The sequence below is a fragment of the Mauremys mutica genome, chromosome 2 (genome assembly GCF_020497125.1).
Source record: "Mauremys mutica isolate MM-2020 ecotype Southern chromosome 2, ASM2049712v1, whole genome shotgun sequence".
Taxonomy (NCBI): domain Eukaryota; kingdom Metazoa; phylum Chordata; order Testudines; family Geoemydidae; genus Mauremys; species Mauremys mutica.
Genome location: NC_059073.1, coordinates 111,412,926 through 111,422,896, shown reverse-complemented (window position 1 = coordinate 111,422,896; position 9,971 = coordinate 111,412,926). Strand labels below are relative to the sequence as shown.

The 9,971-nt window shown below is 42.4% G+C and overlaps 1 long non-coding RNA gene across 1 annotated transcript in view; it reads right to left on the bottom strand.

Moving 5' to 3' along the window:
* Positions 1–7,542: 7,542 nt before the first annotated feature.
* The window catches only part of LOC123364580, a 123,687-nt gene continuing 121,258 nt past the window's right edge, over positions 7,543–9,971 (bottom strand). The window contains exons 4-5 of the long non-coding RNA XR_006577170.1: positions 8,970–9,144; positions 7,543–8,354 (exon numbers count right to left, since the gene is read on the bottom strand). This is a non-coding gene — a long non-coding RNA (uncharacterized LOC123364580). The remainder of the gene's footprint in view (positions 8,355–8,969; positions 9,145–9,971) is intronic.

Sequence of the window (9,971 nt, the reverse complement as noted above, 5' to 3'; positions counted from 1 at the left end):
CATTCAATCTGAATTTTTCTGCCATGAAAATCAAATCTCTCACAAATATTTGTCTCCTTCTTAGCTTCTAAACAGACAGAATATAGTTCAAGTAAATACAAGTGAGCTCTGTGGCAGCACACGCTGTTTAACATTTAAATGATATGGGCCACATTCGGAGAAGCACTGAGCACTTGCAGCCCTCATTAAAGTCAGAGTAGCAGGTGCTCAGCTACGGGCAGGATTGGCTCATTAAATCTATTTAAACAACAAATGTAATAAAAACTCCTTAAAACCAAAAAATTTAACTGTTCAAATTAAATCAACACGACACATGTGAAACATACAATGCACACAATTTGCTATCGATGGAGAAATGCCAGTTCCCTTTCCCACCATCTTTATTTTGTTATCCTTGGCCCAACATGTGTAAGTCTGTATATCATGTTATGGATTTGATGGGATCCCCCCGGGGTGCAGCCTGGGACTGTGGGACCGCTGTGCCCCCTGAACTCTCTCCAGCTTGGGCTCTCTCTCACAATGCCTTGCTAGTGACCAGCAGCAAACCCCTCCAGGTGCTGTGATCACTCAGCACAACAGCATGTGGCGCCCCACACCTAGCTGTATTGAATGAATGCTCCCAGAGCCACTTATGAATCATCCAGAGAAAGGCACCAGAGCCAAATTCCCTCAGCTCCCAGCACTGTACCTCAGGAATATACTGTCCTGCACTGCTCAAGACGAGCAATGCAGATTTATTAATTGATTCACCGCTTCATCAATAGAAAGTGGATATATACCAGCCTTTGTCAAACTTTAGCAGATTTGCCCAACACTTCATACAAACTCACTGGTAAAGATAAACAGTTACACACATTTATTGACTATAAAAGATAGATTTTAAGTGATATTAAGTGATAGGCAAAAAGTCAGAGTTAGTTACCAACAGAAATAAAATAATAAGCATGGAGTCTAAACTCTCAACCCTATTAGACTGGGCAACGTCTGGATTAAGCAGTTTTTCTCACACCACTGGAGATTACAGTTCTTAATGTACATGTTTTTTCCTTAAACCTGGGCCAATCTTCTCTGCTGGATTCTTGTCTTCTTCTCGGTGTCTTAGTTGCTTACACCGTAGGTGGGGGCAGGAGACGGGCCAAGTATATGGCCACTCTGTCTGTTGTATACCCTCAGTATATGTGCTTGGGGAAAACACAAGTCCAGGCATGTCTGGGGGCATTGCTGAGTCTCCCAGCAAGGTTGAGCAATTCCCCAGGTGTGGCCTTATGCAGGTGAGTCATTGCATTGTAGCTCCTTTGCTGGACAATGGCTGTTGATGGGTTATTTGACACACTGCCTGACCATTGGTTACTTTCCTTGATGTTGTTGCCTCTGGGGAGCTAATATCTGGCTGATTCCCCAACTTAGAGCATGTTTTAGTGACCACCAGACAACACAGTGCTCATAACTTCATATGCATTAATGATACACATATATGGATAGAGAAATGACTTTCAGCAGATCATAACCTTTCCTCTGATGCCTTACAAAGCATGCTTTATATGCAAGATCATGATTATATAAAAATGAGGAATATAGGGTGCTATAACACTCCCCCAAGGTATAGGATCTGGGCCAGAAGCTTTAACAGTCAGATGGAGCTGGAAGGCCATGGAATAAATCAAAGAGTTCACCAGCAATCCTGATTTCTGAAGGCTGATTGTCTATTTTCATTTTGTTGTATTCTTCATTGTGACAGATTTTAAGATCCCTGGGGCAGGGCCCACATCTTTTTGCCTACAGCTATAGTACTGTGTGCACATCCATGGCCCTTTGTCAATAATTTAATAAGTCATCATCTTGGCTACTTACCAGTGTCACAAGGGACTCAGTTTCTGTCCTCAGTTACCCAGGTGCAATTCCCAATGACTCCCAGAGGAGTTGCACCTATGTTGCAGAGGGCAGGTTTGGACCCAGGAACAATATGAATGAGAAGTGAGGTGAGGTGATCTCTGAAGTAGTTATTTGAACTAGTGGTAAAAATTTCAAAAATACCCAACTGATTTAGGAGCTTAAGTCCTATTTTCAAAATTGATTTAGGCATTTAGGAGCCTAAATCTCATTGAAAGTCAAAAGAATTTGAACTCTATAGGAGTTAGGCACTGATCTGCATTTTTGGGGCACATAAATACCTTTAAAAAACTGGCTCTTAGCCCCCTACATTCCTAAGTTACTTTTGAAAATGGGACTTAGGTGCTTCTGAACATTTTACTCTTGAACTTCAAGCAGTTCTATTTTTAATATCCAGATGAATCTTCTCAGCCACATTTGGAATAACTTTCAGACCCAGTATAAGTGGTGTTTATGAGTTTAGAGCACAATTTCAGCAACTCACTTTTTAGATGCCAAATCCTCTTAGTGGAAAGTTTTCAGATAATAAAATCTTTATTATATTAAGTTCCTTTAGCAATACTGTTATATTTAAAAAATAATTTCAACATCAAATAGGTTCTGATCAGATTCTTAATTCAATTATTGTACTTTAAAAAAACAAATACAGGCCTCAGTTGAAGGAAAGGAAAAAGTTGGTCACAAAACTGGAAAAGCTGCCTAGGATTTCTTTAGAGTAAATTTATATTCTTATATAATACATTTATATAGAGGTATTTTCACAGCCAATTTGCATGGCACTGTGACGAAGTGGGGTTTTCCCCTTGTTATGTTGTGTGTGTCTTGCTGTTTTGCATGGATGCTGTGTGAGACTTTTATGGAGGTTGCTCCAGCTGCCTGTACGGATGCTATGGCCGCCCCTTCGTAACCTGAGACCTAGGAGAGGGATGGGACCAGGTGACTCTGGCCAGGGAAGTAAGACAAAGGCCGGAGGAGGAGCAACGGGAAGGGCAGGGACCAGGCAGCTGGCTTGGGGCACAAGAGGAGGGCCAGAGCCCTGGCTCTGGCCTCCCCTCCCCCCAAGACGGACTTGGCTGAAAGTCATTGATTTCTGTGCTAACAAGTTCTGCCCTATGCTGTGTGCCTGTCGACTACTAAACCTTCTGTTTTACCTGCTGGCTGAGAGTCATGTCTGACTGCAGAGTTGGGCTACAGGGCCCTCTGGCTTCCCCAGGAGCCCTGCCCGGGCGGACTCACTATGGGAAGTGCACGGTGTGGAAGGGGATGCTGAATGCTCCAAGGTCAGACCCAGGAAGGTGGAAGCTGTGTAAGCTTCTTGCCCCTGGAGACAGTATGCTCAGAGAGAGGAGGTTCCCCCAGAGTCCTGACTGGCTTCATAGGGAGTAGTTCCAGAGCATCGCCCTGGTGACTCCATGACAGGCACACGAATGGACAATCCATGGCTAAACATTCACAAAAGAAAACTTTTGTTGGGTTTAGTGGAGGATGTTGTCTAAGATTTACAGTGGCTTAACTAGTTGATAGTTGGCCAGTTAATAGCTGCAGTACATGTGCTCTAAATTAGGATAGTAGGAATTGGCTGGATACATTACACTGTTTTCCAAACATCGCACAGAGTTTAACTATCCCCCTTCCAGTTCTTCTAGCCTCAATACCATGTCTCACTTAAAACTGTAAATCAGCAGCAGGTGATGTTCTCTGGATGGAGCACCATTGACAGTGGGAGTTACTTGAAACTCTTGTGCTGCTCTTGTTCATAAATCCTTTCTTTTCAGAGACACTGGAAAACAAGGATTCAAAACAAACCACAAAAGGGAAGCGCAAAGTTCCCCAGCATAAACAAAATTCCAAAGCTAAAGGACATGATTGGAATATACTCACTGACATTGGTTTGGGAGTGTAGCCGAGTTAAATATTAGTCCTTAATCAGATTAATTAATGTATGTCTGTACTCCCTCTCTAGGTACTTATATGCCTCCCACCACTGCAAACACCAGTGAAGTTATCCAGCTAACATTCCTGTTGGGGGAGAGAAATAATATCATCAGGTGGGGCACACAGAGAAATTCACTGACTTGTCTGAAGTCATGTGGAATGTAAGTGACCCTAGATCTCTTCCTCCCCTTCACCACAAGACTATGCACCTATTATACAGAACACATCTATTCCTGTCAAACACACCGCGAGGGAGGGAGGAGATCCATAATAAATAAATACCACAATATCAATATAAAAGATTTAATTATTAAATGGTTGCTTTGTTCTGCATTGCTTGATACAATGGCCTGGTATATTGTATCTTCTTTAGGTTGGCAGCAAGTATCAGGGCCTTTACTGGCAGTCAAATTATGGTGATCTTTTATCATCACCCTGAAAGAGGTGAGTCTCATTATGGTGGGTCATGAGATACACAGAATATGAGACAATGGGGGACCATATTTCCGAAAGGTTCGAAATGACAGACATGAACCATTTGACTTAAAAAAAATCTTTTTTTTTTCCGACAAAACTATTAACCAAATTCACTAATAGTTTTGGTGCCCCCCAAAAATGTAGTTTTCAGTGAATTTACTTATTTCTTAAAAAAAATTGACTAGCTCTACTCTAAACACAACCTCAAATAGCTTTCCTATTTTTTAAAAAAAGTCATTATTTAAAAGTCTGATAGCTTGGGAACTCCTGGGACTAGAAGCAAATGTTGTTTGGTACCATGGGAAAACTGAGATTCTTCCCTTTCAATCACATGAAGTTTGTTCAGAGCACTGATAAGTCCTAAAATACTAGACCTTAAGCCAGTCATTGCTGCAAGAGAGAACCTTGCCTGTCCTGAGTCTCAGACAAGTGTAACTGGGGACAGTGGATGAGGAGTAATTCTACATTTGTTGGGAAAAATAGAACATCTCTCTGGTAGGTTGGTTTGGTTTTTGTTTTAAATGGTGGTGTTAAATGCTCAGGGATTTGGAATGTCAGAATAAATCCAAAGGCAGGCAAGATAGTCACAGTGCTGCATTGTACACAATTTATCCAAGGGCTCTACAATTTACCACATGTATTGTATCTATTGAAAAATGATGTGGCAATGGTGTCATGGAGGAAAGTTGGGACTGGCATGAGTTTAGGAAGACTGCATTACTCACCATTTGTGTATTTTTATTATGGGGAGTCTAACAGCATAACTTAATATTAAGATTTCCCAACACTTTCCATTATAAGGCCCTTTTTCAGTTGCTTTCAACTTCTCCAAACTATTTGTACTGAAACTTTTCATGCCAGGTGTCTGCCTCAGGATGAATAGTTTGCAAAATGTTAGCCAAAATAGTTCAGCCATTTCTGAGAATTAGGCTAGTGAAAAATACATGTTTTTCCCTATACTGTGAAAATAAATTAATATTTGTGAAGCACTCTGATACTATAACGATGAGAGACATAGAAAAGTCCATGAGGAAATTAATATTTCTGTCCTTAGAGCATGGTTTGCAAAAGATCAAACAAAATCTTGAATAGCTGTTTACCAAGTGAGTACCATCCATCCCATGCACTGAATGTGGTGGGTGTCCCGCAGAAAACATAGCATGTGATCACTAGTTAAACACTGTATCATAATGCATATTCACAAATGAAGAGTGCACAAGCAACCTTAATTCTGGCATTTCCTAACTTATGAGTGCCTGACTGTGTAACTTCAATAAATGTCCTTTTAACATATTTTTTGTATGAAATTATATATTGTTTCAGTATGGACACTTGGTGGGAGTGGAGGGAGATTTTCAAAGGCATAAGTGAGAGTTAGTCACCGAACTCCCAATGAAATTCAATGGGAGTTAGGCATCTTAGCGCTTTGAAAATCTCACCCTAGATCTTTGTTCATTACTGAAGGATAACTGTCCCCCAGATCAATTGGCTTGTAAAGATAACAGGTGCACCAGTGCAGACACGCTAAAAAGCTATGGAATATAGTAATCCTTTCCCAGGTGAGGATTGGATTGGGTTGCCGGGTTTGAATGCAGGGAGGAAAGGAAGTCAACTGGTGACAGAGGATTGGTGGCGTGCACCGGGGAAGGGATGCTGAAGGAGAAGATAGTGAGGTAGCAGCTAGACTGGATGTGTTGAAATTGGTTTTAGGAGAGAACAGTAAACAGAGGGATAAATATTGATTTTCCCCCCCATCCTGACCTTGACTGTAGAGTGCCTTGATATTTAATTCTGAAAGAGGGGGAGAGGAAAGAGGGAACCCCTTTTTCTTCCACTTCCCCGTGGCCCAGTATTGCACTTTGAAAATATGACTAAGCTGCAGTAAAAGTGCAGCCCGTGGCCACAAGGCAGCTTCCCACCTGCAGCCCTACCAATTCTTTTGGGCACCAGCCACCACTACCAAAGCTCACTGAAGGTAATGGGCGTCCTTCCGTTGACTGAATAGGAATCAGATTGGGTCCTAGGCCCCTGATTCTAGCAAGTTCAGCCCCTGGCTAACTTCAAGCATGAGGAATCTGAATGATTTCAATGGGATTACTCACATGCTGAAAGTTGGATACCTGCTTAAGTAGTTTGCATGATCAGGGGATCTGTACACAGTTGACTCCCAAGCATTCTAGTGTGAATTTTTCTTTACAGCCCTTTGCTAATAAGGAGCATCCACCGACCTCCACTGGCTAGCTTGTCTGTCTGTCTCCATGCCATCACTTTCTTCCCTCAGTTTCCAAACTCCAGCTGCGGGGGAGGGGAAAGCAGGAGGTTGCGAGGAACTGGGCTGCAGCAAAATCCAACACGGCCATTTAAAATAAATATTGTTTTTCAACTGAAATGTCTTTTAGTCTTTATTTATTTATTTATTTTTAGAATAGTAAAACACATGAAGCCTGGAGGTTTCAAGCACTTCCCTGCTGGGCTGGTGACTTAATTTATTTCTTTAATTTGTTATAACCCCACAAAAAATGTTATTCTTTGGAGACTTCGCTAGCTCAAGTTTTGCATGTATTATTTGCAGTAAAAGATTAATGAGCTAGCAGAAGCAATTTGTAATGGATTCCCTTGGTTTTTTCTCTCTCTTTCTCTTTTAAAACTTGCATGCCAGTCAAGGACCGTGAATCTGCTAAGTGCTCGTGGCACACGGGATAAGGGGGAAGAGAAAGTAATAAAATCAAGAAGACTCTTTCATAACGTCTCCCCTCCTACACCACCTCTTGGAAATAACATGTTAACCAACACACTACATCAACCTCATGGAGATCAAACTTCTGTGGAAATCATACACTTTGCAAGAGTTTGCGGAGTGTATGAATCTGCCTATCAGGAGCTTGCAGGAAGTCGCCCTGTGTGAGAGAAGCTAATCCTACACATATTTCAGAGGTGATGCTGGCAAGCAAAGGCAATGCACTCAGGCCTTCCTCCTGGCTTCTGTTAGAATTCTGCTGACACTCCCATGGAATATCAGTGAGTTTTAGAAATTAATCCTGTAAAGGTTACCATTGAAAAATGGGTTTCAGAATAGCAGCCGTGTTAGTCTGTATCCGCAAAAAGAACAGGAGTACTTGTGGCACCTTAGAGACTAACAAATTTATTTGAGTATAAGCTTTCGTGGGCTACAGCCCACTTCTTCAGATGCATAGAATGGAACATATAGTGAGGAGCTATATATACACATACAGAGAGCATGAAAAGGTGGGAGTTGTCTTACCAACTCTGAGAGGCCAATTAAGTAAGAGAAACGCTAATTTCTGGATCTGAACCAGTATACCACATATTCAGCTTTTGGCAGTGACGGCTAAGAACCAAATTCAATTCTATGGATTCAGCCTGAATAACCAGGCATCAGGCGAACAGAATCCCTTCCCCACCCCGGGCAAACCCAAGGACTTCACTTCAGCTACATTCTGCCTCTATGGGGGAGAGGGCTGTCCATTGCATAGCCATGGATCCAAAGGCAGGTGAATAAAGGCAGGAGTGGGGAAAGGAAGCATAGAAGGAAAACTTGAAGGGAGAAGGAGACTGGGTGGAGGGCAGGAGGAAGTGAGGAGGGGATGGCACAATGGGGAAGGAGGAGTCTGAAGAAGTAAAGAATTGTAGCTCTCCATTTAAGGAATTAGACGGTAACTGCAAATCCCTTTTGAAACAGCCAGTGGGCGGCTGCAGACTTGGGGGTGCATTCTGTGTACATGCAAGGTTGAATTTTGAACCTGAAATGGTCACACATGAATTTGGGGCGATCAGTTAATGGGCAGAGGAAAAGCAATGCAATTTTTCATTTTTTTAACTATTATTTTAATGTCATGATTTTAGGGGCCCTGACTCATGAAGTTTGAATGCTTTGGGTTGGCAAAACAGAAATGTTTCCCACTGACAGAAGGACTTGATTGCAGAACCCCTTTGGCACTGCAGAGTCCAGGACACTCGCAACATCACAGCAGTCAAATCTGTCTGTGAGCTTGTAGCCAGGCTGGTCAATATTCTAATCACACCACAGGAATCTGTCAAAATAAAAAGTTAGGAGTTGGTCAATATTACTAACCTCATCATGAATTGGCTCTTTACCTAATGCTAACATCACCCTGGGATCTGATTTTCAAAAGGCTTCCAGTTTGTGCGCACACACTTGCATGCACATGCTAACAGGTATTTGCATGAACTTATAGGTAACTACACATACAACTGCCCAACTTCAATAAAGTGCCAGTTTTGCATAAACACAAATCGGAGAGGTCCTTTAAAAATCTGGCCCTTAGGCACATTAATCAATCAAATACATCCCCCCTAGAAACACACTTACAGTTACTTTATCATCCTTTTCTTTTCTTTTCTTTTTAAATTACAGTATGTAACATTTGGTAGAAAAACAAAACAAACCCAGCAAAGAGAGAGAGAAGAAAAGGTCTTCTTAGAAAAGCAGATTCAAACTCTACAATATACAATAAATAACAAGCAACTGTTATTAATGGAGCTATAATTCTATCAAGGGGTTTATCATAAACCACAAGAGGGATACTCAGATGTTTGAGGATCCCAAGATGGAATTACAGCACCATATATTATAACTTGTTTTGTTATTTTATAGATCCAGCTTCCTGCTCCACTTCTGCTCTCACCTTCCTATTCCTTCCAACGGCTCCCTATAACTCCCATTTAACTTCTCTGCTTTCTACTGCATCTTCATTGCTCCTTCTGCCATCTCTGCACTGAAAAGAGACTTCTGTGCACCGAAAATAGAGGGACTCACCGCTGGAGCTCTGCGAATAATCATATTTTGGTTTGGTGACTGAACTGAAACATAAAATTAAAAGAATTACTGAACGTGAAACTGAAATGAAAATGTTTGAATTTTCTGGCAAAACAAAATGTTTTTAAAAAGTTTTGTTTTGTGTCCAACAAAAAATTTCAGTCAACCCAAAACTAAATATTTTGTTTCAATCTTGAGGGTTTTTTTAAATATATATATTTTTAAATGCAATTGAGAAAAAATGCCAAAACTAAACATCTTTTCAAAATGATAAGTCTGAATATTTCATTTTGGAAATGCCAATATATACACTTTTGAAAATTTTCAGGTTTTTTCCCTCCAACTAAAACAATTTGTCCAAATCAACCTGAATCTGCATTTTTGGTGAAATTTTTGTGTGTGCGCTGGTAGCCACAGTCTGAGAAGGTATAAAATGTTTCTTCCTATTGACGGGGTTTTGAAACGTATGATGGCAGCCTCACAGGGCCACCCAGAGGATTCCAGGGGCCTGGGGTCTTCGGCGGCGGGGGGCCCTTCCGTTCCGGGACCCGCCGCCGAAGTGCCCCGAAGACCCGCGGCGGGAGCCCCCCCCCGCCACCGAATTACCGCCGAAGCGGGACCTGCTGCCGAAGTGCAGCCCGGTCTTCGGCGGTAATTCTGCGGCGGGGGGCCCCCACCGCGGGTCTTCGGGGCACTTCAGCGGCGGGTCCCTGAACGGAAGGGCCCCCCGCCGCCGAATTACCGCCGAAGACTGAGCTGAACTTCGGCGGCAGGTCCCGCTTCGGCGGTAATTCGCCAGCGGGGGGTCCTTCCGCCCCGGAGCGGAAGGACCCCCCACCAGCGAAGACCGGTAGTGGAAGAAGCTCCTGGG